The sequence below is a fragment of the Acinonyx jubatus genome, chromosome E4 (genome assembly GCF_027475565.1).
Source record: "Acinonyx jubatus isolate Ajub_Pintada_27869175 chromosome E4, VMU_Ajub_asm_v1.0, whole genome shotgun sequence".
NCBI classification, from domain to species: Eukaryota; Metazoa; Chordata; class Mammalia; order Carnivora; family Felidae; genus Acinonyx; species Acinonyx jubatus.
Window position 1 is genome coordinate 59,967,181 of NC_069395.1, and position 22,260 is coordinate 59,989,440.

The following is a 22,260-nucleotide window of genomic DNA, read 5'->3' on the forward strand; positions in this document are numbered from 1 at the left end:
GCTCTCATATTTTCTTGATGAATTTGCCTCTTGAAATTTAGAGGGTCAAAAGACTGAATTACAGGGCACCCGGGTTTCTCAGTTGGTTGAGCGTCTGACCCTTGATTTTGGCTCAGGTCATCATCCCAGGGTCATGAGATTGAGCCCCGCACCAGGCTCAGCACCTAGCAGGGATCATGCCTGGGATACTCTCTCTCTCTCTCCCTCTGCCCCTCTCCTTTGATTGTGCTCTCTCTCTCTCTCTTTCTCTCTAAAGTAAAAAATAGAAAAAAAAATTGAATTGAGATTGAGTACTCTTTGCAAAAGTAATCTTTTTTTCGACCCGAACTAATTCTCTATTTGTTAAAGAGTAAAAATTATCTCTTGCAAAGTAGTTTTGAGAATATCCACGGTTCAATTTGTTCAAAAAAGTTTTAGACCTCTATTACAGAGTGCTTCACATTTTAATTACTATCTTACATCTCCCTGTTCTCCCTCAGATGTGAACTTCCAAAAAAAGAAATCTCACCTTACTCATTTTTGTATTGTTAATATGTAAAGTATATGGCCCACAAGGTGGGGCAGGGGGAAGCACTGAATTTTTGTTTATAGCACATGTTTGATTTTTCTGAGACCTAGAGTAAAAGTGCAAGTTAAATCATTTTAAGATTTTACTTTGAGATTTTGAAAATGTTTTATTTATCTTTTCCTTTTATCTGACATTTGGTGAAAAACTAGCCTGGGTCAGAAATATTAGAACAGAAGAGTTCAATGTGCAATAAGCTAAAATGTTATTTCTGTTCTATTTCATGCAGGGGTTCTTCAGCTTGTTTATTAGAGGAATTCCTTCCTTCAAAACATGAGGGTAAATCAGTGGCTGTTGATGAGGCTGTTTTCCTACTTGTCGGTGTGACACTCAAGTTCACTGTCATGTACGTGTAAGCTCTTGAGATGAAAGGCGCTACTGAACTCCAACACACTGCTCTTTCTCCGGGAATTCATAATTAGCCTTTCCTTTGGAATAGTTTAGATGTCACTTCAATGCTTGTGATGTATTTCAAATACTGCTCAGGTTAAACAGTGCCCGCCCTCACACTTGGTGGAATGAAAGAGAGAGCAGATTATGCAGGTACATCTTTGAGGAGCTTTACTAATTATTCAAGAGGGGCCCGTCAGACGGGGGACTCCCACGTACCTATGAAAACCAAATCACTGCCTTGAAACCTTTCTTGTTCCCTAATGTTCTAAACAATGATGGGAGTTTAATTAGATTTACTTGCAGCTATATTTGCCAGAACTTTATCATAATATCAGTACTACTGATTTCATGAAGCCAATAGTTGTACAGAGACACCCTGATTGTAGGCGAAACATTTGTATGAAACAAAGAGAAAACATTTTGTTCTCCGTAGTTCTAAAAGAGAAATGAGTCAATCAAAATCTCAAAAAGGAAGTTTCCCAACTTCTTATTGTAATTCGCCATTAAGCACAGACATTTGGAAATATAAATGAGAGCCTGAAAGGGCATATTGAATGGATTTTTTCCTACGTGCACATGCTTTCAAATCATTGTGTGTGGCCATCATTTCAAGTGCTAGCTATGAAAGAAACAATTACACAGGTGCTTCTTGGATACCTTAGAATTTAGTGGTGGCAGGTATTATATAACTTAAATCTGCCTATAATTCTTTTCCCTTCAAGAAGCCTTGCTAAAGAAGAATATGATTTGCACTTCTGAATTCAGTGGTGACAGCGAGAAAGCAGAGTCCGCCTCTAATGAAGGTTAAATAAGAATAATGAGATTAAAATTTGCAACCCAAACTGTTTTCTGCTACAATAATTCAGTTAAAGTGCCTTCTAATTGGTATGATTTTCCTGCATGTTACAGTGATGGCAGTCAGTTTCTCAACCCAGAATTAATTGCTCTTTCACATGAAAAAGCTACCATTTTCATGAATAAATTATGACTAAAAAACACATTTATAAAATCTAGTTACATGTAAACCTGTTCTAGTTCATCTTGAGTGTAGATTTATTTTTTCAAGAGCAATAACTAATTCTAAGAAGGTAGAGATTTTATGTTTCTATGATTTTACAGTAGAGAAAGATTTCTTCCAGTTTATGGATGTTATTCTCATTTGTTTTTAAATAAAGCAATTCTCTCATCTATGTTAAGGAATATAATAAACAAACAAACAAACAAACAAACAACTATGCTCATGAGATTTGTTAGGATTACTCGGGTTACAAGTGATAGAATTCTGACTTAAATTGTCACAAACAAGGAAATGTGTTGTAAGCATTGTGGGATATTTTATGTAACTCAAAGATCAAAATGTGAGTGGGTCTCAGGCAGAACATTGTCTCTGCCTTTCATCTTGGCCCCTTTCATGTCTGCTTCACTTTTCTCCACCGTTCAGAAGCTTCTCCTCGTTCTCCAATGGATAGAGCAGGCAACATGGTGCCCCTACCTTCTGAGTTTTATAGCTTGTAGTCCAGAAACCCAAGGAGAAATCTCTTCTCCCTCTCATTCCCATACCTGAAATTGGGGCCAAAACTATGTTTTGTTGGGTGGTTGAGTTTGGAAGGGGTGCTGGCAGAAAAAAACAACAGTGTTCACTATAGCTTTATTCAATAGGAAAAACCTACTGAAAACAGAGGGATAGAGTAGTATGGTAGGAAAAAGAAATGTAAGGGAAGCAGTCTAGGGGAAAGAGAGAGAGACCTGCTGAATAATGATACAGCACCAAAGAAAGACAAAAAGGCAAAAAGAGAAGAACCATGGGGCAGGCAAGCAACTCAACAGAAGTAGTTTTCACAGCCATAAGAGAGAAAGAAGCTCCTTGGCTAATTTACATGTAATATGTGGTCATGGTAGTATTTGCCCATGAGTTAAAACACACACACACACACACACACACACACACACACACACAAACCAAACCAAACCAAAACAAAAAACCCAAGAATATTACATATCTATGACAGAATAACTTACGTTTTCAGATTATTTTGTTGTTGTTGTTCCTCTGAGGGGCCATTTGTTTAACTCTCAAAAGGAGGCTAATGGCTACTTGTTACTGCAGTCAGAGTTCAAGTAGGAGAGTTGCCAGTGTCTCCTGAAATATTGGGAAAGGTTTCATGAAAAAGATAAGACTGAGCTGAGCCTACAGGGTAGCCAGGATAAAGCAATGGAAAGAGATGGAGGATGCAGAACATGTGAATCCTAAATCAATTGCTCATCCTGGCTTCAAGAGGAGAATGAGCAAGGCTCTTGCTTACAATGGTGACCTGTACAAGAATCCTTCTGCCACCTCATCCAGCTCTGCCCACCTCTCTGAAGGCTACAGTGATTCTCAAACCCATGTCCACTGTGTCATCATTTACTTCACGGGTAGCCTGTTTGATATTCTCTGTGCAATAGACACCTGTTGGCACCTATCTTAGTCCACTCAACAGACAAATTAACTTGGGAGCAAGTTGAATATGTCACCCTTTATGTCAATTTTTGATTGACCTGACGACCTCATAAACTCTCTGTAAGTTAAATAACAATTCAAATTTATCCACAGTAAGGTCCAAAACAATTATTCCAGCCTTGAAAATTCCCACTCTCCTCACAACACCTCATGCTCTACAAATGCCCAGCTATGGCTCATTGCTTCACATTTTCTCACACCATTCCCTCTCCAGCTGTGTCCTTCCTTTTTCTACCTTCTCTGGGGGAAATTCTATTATACTTTTAAGATAATTTTGACATTAATTTTCTTACTGAAATCTTCCCTAATCCTTTCCCCTGCCTCCCTCATCCCAACTGAATACAATCATAGCTCCTTTGGAACTCATAGATAACTTTATTATAACTTTATTTTTTTATTTATGCCCACCTTACTTTAAATGACTTACGTATAAGTTGATTCTTTACCTATTTATCATTTCTTTTATTTTTTAAGATTTTAAAATTGTTTAATGTTTATTTATTTTTGAGAGAGAGACAGAGAGATAGAGCAGGGGAGGAGCAGAGAGAGAAAGAGAGAGAAAATCTCAAGCAGGCTCAGCACTGCAGAGTCCAGTGTGGAGCTTGAACTCATGAACTGTGAGATCATGACCTAAGCCGGAATCAAGAGTCAGACACTCAACTGACTAAGATGCCCAGGCACCTCCCTAAGTTTTTGTTTTGTTTTTGTTTTTAAGTAGGCTTCATGCCCAGGACAGAGCCCAACGCAGGGCTTGAACTCATGACCTTAAGATCAAGACCTGAGCTAAGATCAAGAATCAAGAGTCAGAGATGCTTAACCGACTCAGCTACCCAAGTGCCCCTCATTCCTTTTAGATTACAAATATTTTGATGGTGAGCCCCCATTATGTATTTGGGGGCAGAGACCATAAGGAATTGGTGGTGGAGATCCTCTGTTTTTCACTTTACATATTTCTGTGCTGTCTGTAGGCTTGTTTGTCTTTTAACCACGCACCTTGTTTATATATTACCTTTATAATTTTTTTCATTAAAAATTTGGATTGAGAATGCTCAAATAATAAGATTAAAATCTTATAGTATAAACTATTCAAACATCTATCATCACACATTTTGGGGTCAAATGTCCCCAGTTATGTGCTGTAATATACTGTATGTAAACATTCTGTGCAACACTAGTGGTCTTCAGCAACTAGACCGGTCTATCTAGAAATTATTCTTTTCTCTGCCTTTTAAATTCAGTGCTAATGGACTAAACTGTTTACACTCTTTTTAAATTAGTCACACCTCATTATCACCCTGGTAGACAGAATCAATAGTCTTATCATCAGCCCTCACTCAGGAGACCGGAGAAATCCTGATAAGTGAGAAATCTTTCTTGCTAACTTTCTCCTTGATGCAGATACCTGATTCTGAATGAGCTCTTTTCCTAGTTTCTGGAATTAGCTTGAAATTCCTCAGCCTCCAGGATTTAGCAAAGACAGACCCGTCATTCTCTTAAAATAACTTCTCAGTGAATACTTAGGAAACAAATGATCTAAAGACAGCCATTGCCTTGGGTGAGAGAAAAAGGAAGAGAATGCAGAATATACCCTGTATTTACTAATCCTCTGACATTAGGAGGAAGGACCAATAAGAGATGTCAGGAGGCTCTTGACTGAGCTTGCCATTTTAACACAGTCTCACTAATGGAAAGGGCCTCAAAGTACTGTCACAGAGTACAAGAGCTCAGCAATAGCTTTGGAATTATGCTAGTGTTTCAGTTCTTTGATCAAACCTTAGCTTCTCTTTAGAACCATGTATGTCTTCATTGTTCATAAATTCATCCAACACCTTCCGAACCCATTTAAGTTTTGTGGCTCCTTGGGTAATACATTCTGTTACCTGAAGTCATAGGTATTATTTAATTTTTTAACTAATATTGGACTTTCCCAAGTTTAAAAGATGCACCTTCATCTTAAAATTCAAGACTTTAGTGACTAAGACCTTGTCTATCATACTCATGGTACATAAATTATAAATTCTGATCCTGTGTTATCCCCTTCCCCTAATAAGGAGGCCCACCCTTTCACAAAGTTCTGCATAGAGTACCTCCCTTGGTATTGCCAGCCCTAAATGATAAAGAAATCCTGGTCTATTGCTGGCCATTCAGCACCACAGACCCATTTCCAGGAGCCTGTGAAATAAACTCTATCCCTTCCTCCAAAACCTTCACACTTGGCAGAACAGAAATTTATGCTTACTACCTTATCCATCCTCCATCCAAGATTAAGAACAATCTTATACAATGGACGGACAGCATCTTAGCCATCTACATAAAGCGACTGAGATCAAGAGATCAACCCAGCGGCAGAAAGAAAGCTCTCATCATGGTGTTTTGTGACTCAGAAAATGCCACATTTGCTGAAGGCCTAGAACAGCCCCACTGTTCTGTAAACCCCCTACAAAGTTGCAAATTTCATGCATGGGAACTGTTAAAACAAATGATGCTTCTATTAATGACTTTGTCCTTCACCTTTCTCCTCAGACTCATCCCTCAGGAGAAATTCACTCAGCACTGTTTTCTAGGTACCTCTGTTCTCCAGGATCATTATGTTAAAATCTTTTATTATAGTTTAAGAACATTCACACCTACTGCCTAAAGGGGTGAGTATCACCTGTGATATATTCCTGAGCTCTTAGATAAAAAAATTATGTCAAAATTATCAGAGTCATTGAAGTCTTCACTTGATTACAGAAAATCTGAATGTCTTCAAAAAGGTTTCAACGAATACAAATTCATAAGAATTCATGAGCATAAAAGAGATAGGAATGGCTATGAAGGGAAGATGGAATTTAAATCAGGAGACATCAGATTCATTTTAGCTTTTACATTAAAATATAAATTATTTAACCTGTAATTCAGTTTCAACACAGTTATCTACAAACTATAAAATGCAGTGAAGTCCACCCTTCCACAAATTCAATAAGTATCCAGTATTTGTGAACAAAAATGTCATTAATATGACATAATGAAGTTGAACATTCATGCTTAAATAACAAGAAAGACAACAAAAACCTGACTTTATTTCATCCCCTCCTTTCTTGCTCTCAGCCTCATTAAGGAGTTCTCATATCATTAAGCTTACATAGTATTTTTAGCCAGGGGATGGGGGGCGGGTAACAGTTAGAAATCAACCAAATAAAAGTAAAGACAGAAATATGGATGCCATGTTTCATCATTCCATTAAAGATATTACCACACATTCATTATTTGTTCTGTAAGAATCTACAGAGATTCTCAGAGAAAGACATGAAAATTCTTCTTTCAAGGTCTCTTGTCATTACACAATTTCCATAATGACACTTGGCATGATGTGGAATGATGTTGGGGACAGTAGGATCAAACACAGGAGGCAAGAAGTGAGGCAAGACTGTACAATTAATTTGAACAGTAAAGCTCCAGAGTTAGCCGAGTGTCTGGAGATAATGGAAGGAGGATGCTATGTAGTCCAGTCCAAATGTGAAATGAGGCTAAGTTAAAGATTCAGGTGGGAGGCATGTTAGTTCACTCATCTTGGGGAAGCCTCCCATTTTAAACGTTTGTATCTTTATCCATTAAATGGAGATAATTCTACTAATAATTCTATTAATTCTATTAGAAATTTCTATTAGTAATTTAATAGAAATATTATTTCTATTAATAATATTATTATTTCTATTAATATTATTAATAAATTAATAATTTCTAATAATAATTTCTATTAATTCTAATAGAATTAATTCTATTAATTCTATTAATTCTAATAGAAATAATTCTATTTCTCATGTTCAATGAGGAGCAAGTGACATATATGTATAAGATACATAGTTATAAAAACTATCAAGTATTATTATGAATACTATCCTTAAGTCACTGAGCACATGTACCAGGGTCTTCTTAAGTGCAGAAGTCGAACTGAATTCTGATTTCAGAAGACCAAGCATTCCATGGTAAAGTAAGAAGTAGTAAAAATAACAAGAAGCTTGACCTTTGATCCATCTTATACTCATTGTTTTTTGTCCTTTCTGTACCCTTAGCCTGGTAAGAGCTATAAATGTGCGATGAAGTTCTCAGAGTCCAAGCACTGTCAGGGAGACTTCGGATACAGATACTAATCAAGAGGGTCAAGACCAGAAAGGATAGCACACTGAGTGAGGAAATATAAAAGATACATGTTCTTGCAGCATTGATCATGGTGGGAAAACATGACAAACTTTCTAAGTTGGAGAGACAAGGCATCTGTGTTCACCGTGGAATGTACCATTTCCCAACCTTGAACAGCCAGGCAGCTCTTTGCCCATATGCCTTCTTGGGAATCTAGAATCTGAAACTTCTTGCCAGGGCTCAGAAGCCAAAGGTATGAGGTCCTTTCTAAGGATAATGAAAGGATGCTTTCCCAGTGGTTTCATTGATGTACAGGTTCACCTGAGTTAGACGCTTCTGTTATAAAAATGCAAACAATAATGCCAAAAGAAGTCATGCCCTACACAGCCTTCTTTCTCAGTGAGGGTTCTGTAAGAGAATTAAGCCCTTCAGAATATGAATAATTATTTTCTCAATTCTCTCAAGGTTGGTAGAGGACTAGCAGCATTCCAAATGCATAGGAGAGAGGTTAATTTATCACATACAATGGCTCCCTCAGGCAATTAGGGCTTAATATTCTCAGAAAATCCAGGTTGAGAGTGCTGCTCTGGACAAAACCTGTCAGCGCATGGAGTGCTATTTTTGGAACCAGAAGCAATAGCTGTGCTCTGCTTCCCCTGAGAGGAAGCAAGGGATTTGGATTAAGTGTAGGCATAAGGGCTGAAGACCCGTATTTTCAATGACGTGATACCAAGATATATTACTTAAGTAACTTACTTTATGATAAATTCTTTTCTAAAATGGGGGCTCAGAGATGTCTCTGGGACAATTTTTGTGTAGTTTTGCCAGAAGTGATCAAAAAGATGACCTTCGGTCACCCCCACAACATGTAGGTTTCCCCCCGTTATGAAAAAGCAACGTTCCCATGAAACCTCTCATAAGCCATAATGGCTTAAGGTGAAGAAGCCATTACCACTAATTTATTTGGAAAGTTTTCTGGACATTCCCAGACCCCCAAAATAAGTCTCCTAGGCTTTTCTGATACCTTAGGTCACATTTTGCCAACAGCTACACAAAATAAGTGGAGATAAAGCACAGATGGTCACGGACAGAATTCAAAGCTCTGGTGGCATGATGCTGAAACACTGAATGTAGTTCCTGGGGAAGGCACTAGCCAGCACCACGCTCACTGACTGGGGTAAGCACTGCCTCTATTAAGGGCTTGCTGCAGAAAGGATGCTTAATATTCCAGTTTGGGCCTTTTTTCGTAGAAATGAAAATCATCTTTGGATGTATTTTGGTTAGTAAAAACAGGTACTAAAATATCTCTTTCATAAAAGCAAAGTGGCATAAAGAGAACTTTCTAAAAGCAAGGATACCTGTACATGATTAGTGTTAGCAGAGGTTCATCCAGGCTGCTTAGTCTAAGAATTAATACCCTGCCTGTGACTCTCATTCAAAAACATTTTTTAAGGGATTATAACCTGAATGCAAGGCAAAAGCACTTTAGAAGGACAAAAGCATAATCACGGCCATCATGATTGCCATGATCATCTACTTCAGATGCACATACTAAAAATAAATATATGTGTAGTGATTTGGCCATTTGCCTTAGGTTTCATGCTTTTTAAGGTTTTAAATTGGTTTTTGCTCCTGCTGAGCTTGACCTTTTCCTCTGTGTGACATTCCTTGGTTTACTTATTTCATACATTGATTTTCAAATTTCAATTTTCTAGAATTCTTTTGAGATCGATGAGTAAATTGTAGAAAGGCAAAAGGAAAAACATTTCCCCTTTAACTGTCTCTTTGCTAAGTGCTGCCAATTCAAGGCACTACAAAGTTAAAATGGACTTTATTTTTCAGAAGCATTTGAACAGGCATATTGATCTTCCAAACCCACTGAACAGTTAGCTCTAAAGAAGAGAAAACTCAATGTAAATTTTCTGGTTCATCTTTTACATGTGCAAGGCTGGGAATGGGGATCAGGCAAAACAACCTCCTTGCTGATCCACCTATGAAAGAGCGCTCTCCATACAGGCTTAGTGCAACTGCTCATTCATTCTCTTGTACTCTAGAGAGGGAAATTAGGATGCATTGTGGATTTGTTTACCCAAAATCCCTAAGCAAAGTAGGTCTAAGCCCAGACAACTGGATGGATAACTTCTAGCCCAATAACTTTCTTTTATATCCCCCGTGATTTTGTTTTCTCCATACCAAGGACATCAGAACTCTTGGTTGCCTTCTTCCCGACAAAAGTTCTCAAAGATTTCATGATAAACTGAAAAGACAAAACAAACAAAGGAATGTGCCTTACTTACTGCGAGACAACCTGTATCTATTATCTTAAACTTTGGACTTGAGAAGGTCACATAGACTCAGCAACTATGGCTGGCTTGCAGCTGTTCCACAGCACCAGCCAGAAATCCTGATCTGAAAACCTAAGTGTATTTGGCTATTGTCAGAGGCACACGTACCACCCCCAAAATAGTTCAACTGTAATGTTACAATAATTATTATATTATTTATATGTCCATGTGTCTAACAAAATTATGGAATGTAATCATTTGCAATACTGGTTTGAAGGACTAGTCCTTATATCAACAATACTTCCCCTCCAGATTCTGTAAGCTGTGTGACGTTTACAACTATTATGTCTCCTGGATCTAACGTGACCTGCAATATGTGCACTTGCATGCAACAAGAAGCCACATTATGATGCTGTTACATGGGGAAAACTGTCTAACCCTATAATCTGTAAAGTGCTTCCTTGCATGTTATGTGCATGTGTAGCACCACAAAATACTAAAAACTAAGCCATATTCGTAAGGAAATGTAATAAGATTGATTGGATGTGTATATACAATTTGTAATGATATTATTCCATTTTTCATTCATATCTACTAACTTATTCAGTTCCTAAATGCATTGTTTCTTCCAGTGAATGTGGCTGAAGTGTAGCCAGAAAATACTGAGAAAACAGATATAAATGCTAAAAGCATAAATTCACCTAAAAGGCTGGGAAAGATCTCAGTGTCCCTTATGCATGTTTAAATCCTTGCCAGGATGTGTCTTTCATTACAAAGTGCTTTTCTCCTTTAAGCCAACATCCCTTATTACAAAGCACAGTATCATATGCTGTGTAATACATACATTACCGAGGCAACAACAGAGCTATATGTCAAGCAGGGAAAACAGAAATTAACTTCGGACAATTACCTAGCATTACAAAGAAGGAAAGTAAAATATGACACAGTGTAACTAGGTAACACAGGTTGTGTGAATGGAAAAAAGTGTCCAGGGGCGCCTGGGTGGCGCAGTCGGTTAGGCGTCCGAATTCAGCCAGGTCACGATCTCGCGGTCCGTGAGTTCGAGCCCCGCGTCAGGCTCTGGGCTGATGGCTCGGAGCCTGGAGCCTGTTTCGGATTCTGTGTCTCCCTCTCTCTCTGCCCCTCCCCCGTTCAAGCTCTGTCTCTCTCTGTCCCAAAAATAAACAAACGTTGAAAAAAAAAATTTAAAAAAAAAAAAAAAAAGAGTCCAGGCGAAGGGAATCACAGGGGAGATGCTATTAAAGAGATAGCTGGGGCAAACGTAATTTCAGCTACACAGAGCAACTAACTCCACATGTTACATATATAGGAATTTGTATGCATCTTTTGGAGGGTGGGTGAGTGTTAATGGGATGTTCATGTTTTTAAAGCACAGGAGTGAAATAATAGAAAAAATATATATTGATCTCTGCCCTGGGGTCCTGACACTGAGCTCCTAAATCCCTTGGCATTTCTCAGGTGAAAGCGTCTTTTGTTCTAATGAGATGACTCTTGATGGGCTCCTGGGTGGGGGGGCCAGTGACCCGAAAGACCAAGCCATGATTAAAAGCTTTGAATTTTCAGTCCCATCCCCCATTCTCTGGGCGGCTCAGAGACTGGAGCCCGCTTCGGATTCTTTGTCTCCCTCTCTCTCTACCCGTCCCTCACTCATTCTCTGTCTCTCTCTGTCTCTCAAAAATAAATAAACATTAAAAAAATAAAAAAAAAAGAAATTGAAACTAAGGCCAACCAATAACAGTCAGCCAACTACACTTTTCCAAATAAGGCAAATACTAAGGACAACCAATCATAAACAGCCAAGTATGCCTGAAGCTATAACCCATCAATTTCCTTTCTTTGATTCTATATCTTCTCTAGATAAGACTTTCCCAGCTCCCATCTCCAGAATGCTGCTAACCAGTTCTGGTTTGGTAATGGCCTATTGGAATCAATTTTTGCTCAGATAAATTCTTAACATTTTTAACATTCCTCACTTTATCTTTTAACAAAATATACTCAGTCTATTTTTGTTTAGTCCTTCATTGTTTCATTGTTTGTCTAATCAAATGTCTATTGAATAAACAGGGAGGAACTTAATGGGAATTATAGCTAAGGGCGCTCCAACAAGAAACATATAAAGTACATTCAAAACCACGTCTTCATGAGCTATAATGCTTACTGGATTAATATTGAGTATCAGGAGGTTCTAGAACATTTAACTCGGCTTGATATGAAAGAAGGGGAAAGTGACATTTATTGTACACCAAATATGAGCCAAGTACCCCACACACATTTAATTACATATTCGTAACAATTGCAAATTAGGTATTATTGAATATGATTAAATATAAGGTGATAACCCCCCAATAATTATCTATCAGAAAAGATGGGGCATATTTACACATGAAGTTTTACCAAGTTCCTGATAACGTGGAGATAACATGTGCTCCACAAAACATTGTCACTTGGATGCCAGCTCAATCAGTGACACTTTCAGATACTTATAAAGTTTATGTACTGGGATTAATTTTTAAAAGAGGCAAATTCACTTAACATACATTTAATAATTATGTACAACTTCAAATATCAGATATTGTAAACAAACTCTGAATGAGTGTATTTTTAACAAATACACCAAGCAATAACTTTTTCCAAAGTATAAATATTCACCACAAGTCAGATGAGTGGGTGAGTGGGGGATAGTCCAGCTCAAACTTCGCCATATATGGTTTTGTCTTTACGCTACTGAGGAGAAAAGAGGCTCAGCAGGTTGGGACCTACCCAACAATACACAGCTGTGAATCAATCTGCATGGAAACACTAAACCACAGTGATGTTGAACCACTGACAATGATTTCCCCCTTTGTCAAGTGTAAATCCCACAGGGACTCCAAGATAATCTGAAACAGCCCCACTGAGAATCATCAATTTCTTCAAGTCTCCAGTCAAGAAAAGCTTGTGAACTTTACCTTTTGTAGCTAGAATAAAGAAAACAATGCCTTTGGTTTTCATTGTCTTAAAGAAAAAAATAAAAATTAAATAAAATTTTAAAACTGTTATCTGCTTCCTTAACATTTTGATACCTTCATGGATATACAACTTTGGGAACTAGAATTAAGAAATATATGACCCTCGTCCAACAGAACCAGGTGGAAGTCTCAGTTCTGTCATTTGTTGAACGATTTTAGGAAAGTACAGTTCACCCTTGGATAACATGTGGGTTATAGACACTGCCCCACACCCCCACTAAACACAGATGAAAATCCACATATAACTTTTGATCCCCCCCAAACTTAACTACTAATAGCCTATTGCAGACCAGAAGCCTTACTGATAACATTGTTTATTAACACTATTTTGTGAGTTATCTATATTATATCCTGATTCTTACAATAAAGTGAGCTAGTGAGAAGAAACCGTTACTAAGAAAATCATAAGGAACAGAAAAATACATTTATAGTCCTGTATTTACTGAAAAAAATCTGCATATAGGTGGATACACACAGTTTTAACCCATGTTGTTCAAAGATCAACTGTAATTTATTTTTTTTTAAAGATCAACTGTAATTTAACCTCTCTGAGCCTTAATCTCCTTCCCCATAAAATGAGAATTCTAATTCCTTGATGAAACACATGCTTTTCAACTCAACATTTGTTCCCCTTCCCTCTTCCCCCATAAACCCTGACATGACACTATTTCCAAAAGCACCTACTCTGAAGTGAAACTACCCTATTTTCTGAGTGGCTATTGTGACTCTATTCCCTTTTAAAACTGTGCCCTATAGGGTTAATGAGGTTAAAACTAGCAGAACATTTAAAGCTTGTTTTTCAGAGAACTGTTTTTCCCTAATCAGTTATTGTTTCTTTTCAGACCCCACGAACAAATCTACTAGCTCTCTCTGCAGAAGCTTGCACTCAAGGTCAACTGATTCCAGCCTATGAACAAGCAAGTCCTGCATACCTCACCTGAGATAAAAAGCCTAAGATCCCATCCATTTTATACAGACTCTCAGGCCACACCCATAGTCCCTTCCCCTTGGACAGCAGTTACCTCTGCTTCATTATAATGTTAAAGTCCCCACTATAGGGGGAGCACAAGGTTCACTAACATATCATACGATGCACATATAGGCATGTTTTCTAAGTATGCCTGCACAACCTTGTGCCCATCTTTACATGTGATGACAAAGTTCCCCTTTCTAAATATTCATCCAAAACCCTAAACAAAAAGAACCTCCTCACCCCTGCTCAGGGAGTCACGGCTTTGGAAATTATTCCCCATGATCTCCTTATTTGCTGCAAATAAAGATTAGTTTGTGTGACAACCCTCCTGGTGTATTTTCCCCCTGTAACTCACCAAGGAGCGAGTGCACATTAGTTCAGTTACACTTTTATATCACACTCTGTATTACATTACAGTCATCTGTATACATCTCTTATTTGTTCTGTCCCTTTTTAATGGGGATAAATAGTTGAGGATAAATACTGGTTTAATTACATCTGTATGTGTATCCTGAACAGTACCTTCTGAGAGACTGAATACACAAAGAGAAAATAGCCAGACCACACACGACAATGGAACGCTGCCCCACAACCTCTTCAATCAACCCAGGAAGCCAAAATCACAACATCACAGTGATCCCAGAGTTAGGACCTTGGTAATGACTATTGGCTTCCTCAATTTTTGCTCCTGCTTCTATCTCAGGATCAACCAGAGAAAGCTAAATGCGCTCCCTCAACCAATCATCTAAGATGCTCACCTACAACTTCCCACTTCAAACTCAGCAATGCCTTACTGCTCAGTTAAAAGCTATGGGTATAAAATTAACAGGATTTCTTCCAGGATACATTTACCCTCCTATTAAATAAATATCAGTTCATTTTTTCAAAAATCCACTTACCTACCATTGAGGGTCCTGAATACTAATTCTCAAATGGAGAGGCCAGAACAAGGGCACTGGCAGTGAATTCAGGCCCTAGTGGGGAAAAATGATTGTTTCTCCCCACTGTATTTGTCTTGTGTGGCTCAGGCTTACTTCTTTTCTTCTCGCCAGCCCTGGACACTTGTTTTGGATCAGTATCCTTGGGGAGTATGAACATCGTTCTGCCGTTAAAGGGCCATCTTTGTATCTTCGCGGTTGGTGTTAGGTATCGACAGACATGGAGGCGATAAATATGTCCTGTCTAGGAAATCTGTGCTCTTAGAAAGTAGAGTCATATGAAACCAAATGTTATGTGACATACACTTAGACTGCTCTAAAATTCTCATTATATGTGCAATTTTTAAGTTTTTACTGCAGAAAAAATTAAATAGACACAAATAAACAGAATACATTGGACCCTTGTGTACTCATCACTCCGCTGTAGCAATCATCAATTTATTACACCAGCTTATGCTTTAAAAGGAATATACACTCCCTCTACAAATAGTATTATTTAAGAAAATGTATATTGATTTTTCAGTTAGGGTGACTTTCTCACATAAGAAGTAACTGGGCTCCTGGGTCACAGTTTGGCTGCTGGCTTCCTACCACTGCGGATACTTCGGCACCAGATGTGATCTTATTTAATAAGCAAAAGAGAACAGTTCATACACTAATAAAGTAAAACTTATACTCTACTTTTACATACATTCGTAGATAACATAATTTTTATTAACTCCTTTGTACCGATGATGGAAATAAGGGTCTGGAAAGTCAAGGGACAGACCCAAGGACAGACTCAAGGTTACACACTGGTAAAAAGTGGACCTTCTCGTGAGGCACACTTGTAGAACAGGACAATACAGAATAATATTTCCAAAAATATACACTGCCAAAAAGAAAAATGAACACCATTTTTTTCTTCAAATAAAATATAAATGTTTTTGTAATACAGTCCCCTCTCGGGGAAATTTGGGGAAAAGATTTATACCACCCTGAAAATTTTTCACTTGGTTGCATACAATGACAGCAATCCTTTGCATTTCAACCAAGACCTTGAAATGTTCTCACTTTAAGTTCTGCTTGTCTTCTGACATTCCCTGGAATTGCTGCTAGGATTAATATAATTTTGCAACTACAAAATCCACGTCATTCAATCTCTATGACGGTTGTTAAAACAAATGTGTAACGATTCTCTCAAAATGCCTCACTAAAGTAGCTGGTATTTATTGTGAATCTACCATGTTGAAAGGTTAAATGCTTATTGTGGTCTGTGGTTTGTGACAGGAAAGGAGGTGAAGAATGACTTTCCCAGAGAAGGGGTTTTTCAACTTATGCTTTTAGCCCTGAGTACAAATCAGAGGCAATGAGTGGAGGGACATAGCCAAACCATGGGCGACAAGGCTTTGGATGAACTGGACCAGAACAGAAAGTTTGTCGGGCACTATCTGTAGGATTAAATTGAAGAGTGTTACACAGGAGCTTGAGTGGAAACCCGACAAGGGTGACAGAGAGAAAACCGTAGGAAAAAGAAAAGCTGCAATGTAATTCAAATCTGGATAATCTAAGGTCTTGATGGAGAAGCCAACAAAGACAGAAAGGACCTTGGGCAAGAAAACAGGTAATGGCTTTGGGAATGATAGCCAGCACTGTAGAGAATCAAAACAGCACAAGGTTGAATCCAAGCCAAGGCTGGGCTAATATGACCATTTGTAAGAGTGATAAAGATTCTCTACTGCAAAGGCTTTCACACTTTTTCAGCAACCCGTCCAGTAAGATAAACATTTTCCACTGACTCAGTACAAACATGTGTATTCCTACATACATAGATTTAACTGAAACAAAAGTTTCACAAACCAACACTTACCTTACCCTACTCTCTGGTATTTTCCATTCTATTCCATCATATTAAAATAAAAATACTGGTTACTACTTTCTCAGTTGCTTTCACAACCTACTAATGGAACGCAATTCAACAGGCAGTTTGTAAAATGCTACTCCACTGAGTGCATTCCATGAAGAAGTAAATATAAGCATTCAGTTTCCATCCTTAAGATCCAATCACAAAAATTAAACAAATAAAAAAAAACTACCTGCCCTCCTCTGCCACTATCTTATCTCATTTCATTTAAAGCTAAACCTCTTGCCTTCTAGAAAGAGCTAACACAGCAGTCTTTAAACTTTTTGATCACAGGACCCCTTCACATTTTTAAAAATTATTAAGAATCCTAAAGACTTTGTGATCTATTAATATTTACCATTTTTGAAATTAAAACTGAATAACCTAAATTATGTATGTGTGTGTGTGTGTGTGTGTGTGTGTATATATATATATATATATATATATATATATATATATATACTTGTTTCATCAAAAGTATAATAAATCCATTACAAGTTAACATGTTTGTCAAAAACATAACTATATTTCCCAAGACATATTTAGCAAAGGGAATGGGATTATTTTACACTTCTGCAAATCTTTTCAAATTTGGCTGAGAAGATAGCTGGATTTTCATATCTATGCTGCAATCTGTTGCAATACATATATATACTTTTCCAGATATTAGTGTTTTTATTTTTTAAATTTTTTATTAAGTTTTTAATTTTAATCCCAGTTGGCTGACACACAGTGTTATATTAATTTCAGATATACAATATAGTGGTTCAACAATTCCATACATCACCCAGTACTCATCACAAGTGTGCTCCTTAAACTCCATCACCTATTTCACCCATCCCCCCCATCCTCCTCCTCACTAGTGACCATCAATATATTTTTTGGTTGCATAAAATCTGGCCTCACACAGAAAATACTTTGAAAATGAATAGGTATTTTAATAGCCTTTTCATACAATTGAGGATACTCTGACACTGCACCAAACACTATAGGTAGTAGTTTCTTAATGGTTAGTTGAGTTATAGAATCTGAAGCCTTATCAGTGAACTTTTCATTCTCTATTACATTAAAATACATTGGTCTTTGAATGGATCTTTTACCCAGGAATATAGTGCCAGTGGTTGTTTGGAAAATATTGGTTCACTGAGTTAGGAAGATCTCTCAAATACGGACACATTTCATGATACAATATCAAAAATGGCACTTGTTAATATCACCTCTGATCCACTGAGAAGCCTTAACTATGGGAAGCTGCCAGATTCACCACGCATGACAATTACACATTTTCCAGAATCCTTTCATGTGAAAGCCTGAACTTTGTCTATGGGCAACTAACATTGTCAGTTGTTTTCCTTGAATTGAATTGAACTGAATTGAATTGAATTGAATTGAATTTCTGCATTTTGTTCATTAAAAATGAATGAACAAGTCTTCCAAATACTCCTGTCTGAAACAACAGAGTTTGTCCTTTGGCCATTCTTTCCAGTAACAATGGTGTTCCACTCAAAGGACACTAGGTCAGCTTGCCCCTCAAAGAGTGCAACAGTGCTCTTCCCAGAGACATCGTACTCAGGTAGGCAGTCATCACCTCTTCAAAGCCATCTTCCATATTGTGGGTAGAGTGATGTGAGTGAATTCAATTATTTTGCTTTTACTGAAAATGTTTTGGTGTTTCTCCCTTGTCTTTAGGCTTAAGCTCAAAGTGCTTGGCACTGTATGAGGTCCTCCCCGTACTGAAATTCTCATCTCTTTTCCTTCCCACATCACAGTTTTCAGTCATTTTCCCAAGTGAGCTGTCCTCATGCCTCTGAGCCTTGGGACAGCCTGCCTACCTGGGAAAATTCTGCTTATCCTGCAAGATTCTTCTCAAGGGTCCATAGCTGCAAAACACCTTCTCTCATGCACATTGCTCTCCATATACCTCTATTATAGTCCTTATCACCTGATATTGCATTTGTCATCTATTTGTCTCTCCATTAGACTATGAATTTCTTATGGATCAAAATTGTATCTTGTACAGAAATCTTTTCACCTAGGATACATTATATGTCAGAAATACACTTGTTGAATGAGTGAGTGAATGGGCCAGAGATCCCTTGGATTCCCTTATACTTCCTGTTCATGGGCAGAACTGGTCTCAGACCTAGAAACACATGGGCCTGTAAGCAGAAGTGAATAAGGACAGTAGGCTTAGCAGAAAGGGGCTATTCCAGACACCACAGCAGCAGGTGATGGAGTCTGGTGCCCACATGGAGGATCTGGAGTACAGGTGTACCAGTTCAGCACATTTTAAACAGATTTAGTAAGCCTGCTTCATACCACTTTGAATTTGGAGGAAAGACTGACTAGAGGCCAAGCTTCTATACACACTGAGATCCCAGGAGAAGGCTGTGATCCCAGGAGAATGTGTCCCCATGAATATTACTCTCATGACTCCATGGAACACCTTGCCTTGGCCTCACATGTTTCTCCTGACTCTGAAGGATACCCGGAGTGCAGAATACTAGGGATTTGGACAGTTCATAGATGATATCAGGAAGCGGGATTCAGTGCCAAACTGTTTGTGGAATGTTGGGTAAAAAAAAAAAAAAAAAGTTCTGAACAGATGTCTCCAATATAAGGCTTCCAGAAGTCTCACTTTTCCAACTGCACCAAGATCCCTAAGAGAGGACTGTGGTATGCAGTGCTTCCAAAACAGTGGGGCTGCAGAACCATGTTTTATAGGAGAATATCAGAAAGTAATGCTCAGTAGAAGACACTTGGAATGACCCTGAGGCATGCAAGGGTCTAGTAATGAAAGAACAACAAAGGAAAAGGAACATAACACAACTCCCGCAGGAAGTGGCAACGATAAAACTGTCATTTGAAAATTTGTCCAGAAATGAACCCTGTAACTGATGCAGCCATACATCAAATGTAACAAACTACGGTTTGACTTTCCAATGGAAAAATCTGGGGGAAAAACTAATTGTATGAAAGCTTCTAGGAGACCATACTACTCTAAATATCTAGTTAGAATCCACTTGTAACTTTGAGGTTTACAGAAGACAGACAAAGCGGGGGTTCTCCTGTGTTATCATTGCCAACTTGTTTTCTAAAGGTAGTGAATTATCAAGCTCTGTCGCAAGATTCCTTTTAAAAAATCCCTTATAGGGTTGCCTTTAGCAAAGTCTGTGCTATGGAAACACAGTTGGCACCAACAGTGACCTTGGTCAATGGATTCACACTAAAGTAATCCAACGACTTGGCACTTCATCCTGCTGGCAAGAGGCACAGAGTGAAGAATGGAATCAATATGTGATCTTCAGCGAGCACTTGTACCTTCTGGTTAGTACTCTTCCTGTTCTTCACCATTCAAATGCCTAACGCTCATGTGGTGCTCAATAAACAATTGTTAAGTGACTGAACAAATGCTGAAAAGCTCCTGCTTTTGTGTGACCAGCTCGGCATGGTTGCTCTCATGAGTGCACATGAACCCCTGAGGACATGAATGAATGAATGAATGAATGAATAAATAAATAAATAAAGGGTGGCCTCAATCAGGCTCTGAGACTCACCCATGGCCTTCCCTACTGTGACCTCCAGGCCCCGAAGTTCTGTTAACACCCATGGCTCTGAGATCTTAAATCTAATGCAGCCCAGCAGCTCCCTTCTCCTTCCCGTGTCTCCATTTTTAATAAATATTTATCTATTTTTAGAGAGAGCGAGAAGGGTGGGGCAGAGAGAGGGAGAGAGAAAGAATCCCAAGCAGGCTCCATGCTCAGCACAGATGCTGATGCAGGGCTCTGTCTCACAACCATGAGATCATGACCTGAGGCAAAATCAAGAGATGGATTCTTAATTGACTGGGTCACCCAGACACCCCTATTTCTCCATTATTTTAACCAGCCTCTATATGTGACTGATTCTGTCTCATCAATGGCTCTCCACACCACCTGCTCCTTTCTGTCAATGGAACAACTTCCCTGGTTCAGACAGTTACAGCTGGACTAATCTGAGAGAATGCCCTTCCCTCTACCGATAATCCGTTACTCCCTGGCAAGTGTATTCTCCCTAAAAAAAAAAAAAAGAAAGAAAAAATCCACAACCCATCAAGGCTTAGAGGCCAGATTCGCATCTGAATGTGGCTTTCGGTTTTGACACCAAACATGCTTGATAATATGTTACCCCAGAATGATGCAGATCTATCCCCCAGCTGCGGCCACAGTGGACTGGGCACACACAGCCTTCCCCTCCACCCTCCCACACTCCCCAGGAGAAGCAGAGAATCTTGTGCTCCTTGAGGGAAACTTGATCCCAAGGGAATGAATAAAGGTGGAGCTGTACTTAGAATTCTCTATCATCCTTCCAAAAGTTACTGATCAAATTAATCATGCCAATTTCCCAAGCGAGGAATTAAAACAGGAGTGGGGATAATCAAGGGCTATGCTTGGAGAAATGCTTCTTTATAAGAACCAGAGATAGAGGAAAGAGGCTTTCCACCACCAAGCTTTATCAAAGCATTAGTCAACAAATGGGAAGAGAGTTTTTAAGGACAGCTGGATCTCCCTTCAGATTTTTGTCTCATTCCTACAGAAGGTTGAGGTAAGGGGCGGGGGGGGCACTCAAAGAAAAAAAAAATAATAAAAAGTTGTTCCATTAAAACTGTAGTGTCAGGGGGAACCAGAAGTATTGCTTTGGAACCACTTGATCCCCATGGAAGGCCCTGGAGAGTTGCTCTGGTCAGGTGGACACGAGACACACATCAGGGGTCCCTGCAGTGCCTGGAGGCTGGACTGTTCCTGGTTATCACCTCTTTCTGTATTGTTAGACTGGTGAGGCCTGAAGGAGCTTGGTTACATGAAGATGAGGGGCTGTGTTCAGAGCCTTTGTCCTCTCCCAAGATGTTGGGCAGAAAATGCTTCAATTTCAAAACAATGCATCAATGTTTTTGGCATGGTCTTGCCTTCTTGCTTCATGAACTTATCATAACCCACACAGCTGGGATTCTGTGCCCTTGAGTTCATGGAGGATTACTTTGACCTTCCAGTGGACAATCTGAGGAAGTCTTAAGCCACCCTGAGATTTCCGCAAATTCCCTTTCTGGCTCAGCTCTGTCTAAACCCAGGGTCATTATTCTGTGCCTGTATTGTACTGAGCTCATATTCGGCCCTCACATGGGTCTCTACAAGAATGCTACTCACTCCAATATTTTGTGAGATCATCTTACCATCCAAGGGAGTAAGACAGAGGCTACATCTCACTGCAGTGTTCGGGTTCTCCTGTGGCCAGACACTTGGAAGCACATGTACACACACCGACCTGGTACTCCCCTTCCTCTGAGAAAAAACCATCCTCCTCTGCTCTGAGAACAGCTTCGCCACACCCAGCTTTCAGTTTCTACCCAAGTATGCTCAGCAAGGAATTTCCCCCAACAAACTCATTCTCTATTTAAGAAGAGTTCTCCTGCCAGCTGTTAAAAGAATAAAACAATTTCTCTGTCTTTCCAAACTAAAGTAATTTCGACACATAGTAGGTTCTCAGAATATGATAGGTACATAAGTTGTTCTGGGTAGAGTCCTTTTCACTGTGAC

The 22,260-nt window shown here is 38.8% G+C and overlaps 1 protein-coding gene across 10 annotated transcripts in view; it reads right to left on the bottom strand.

Moving 5' to 3' along the window:
• RGS7 (regulator of G protein signaling 7) overlaps positions 1-22,260 on the bottom strand; it is a 498,690-nt gene that overhangs the window by 270,180 nt on the left and 206,250 nt on the right. Inside the window, exon 2 of one of the 10 annotated variants that reach the window (XM_053209417.1) lies at positions 2,978-3,098. The exons of the other annotated variants lie outside the window; for them this stretch is intronic. The gene's annotated coding sequence lies outside the window, so the exon portion shown is untranslated. The remainder of the gene's footprint in view (positions 1-2,977; positions 3,099-22,260) is intronic. 10 annotated transcript variants of the gene reach the window in all.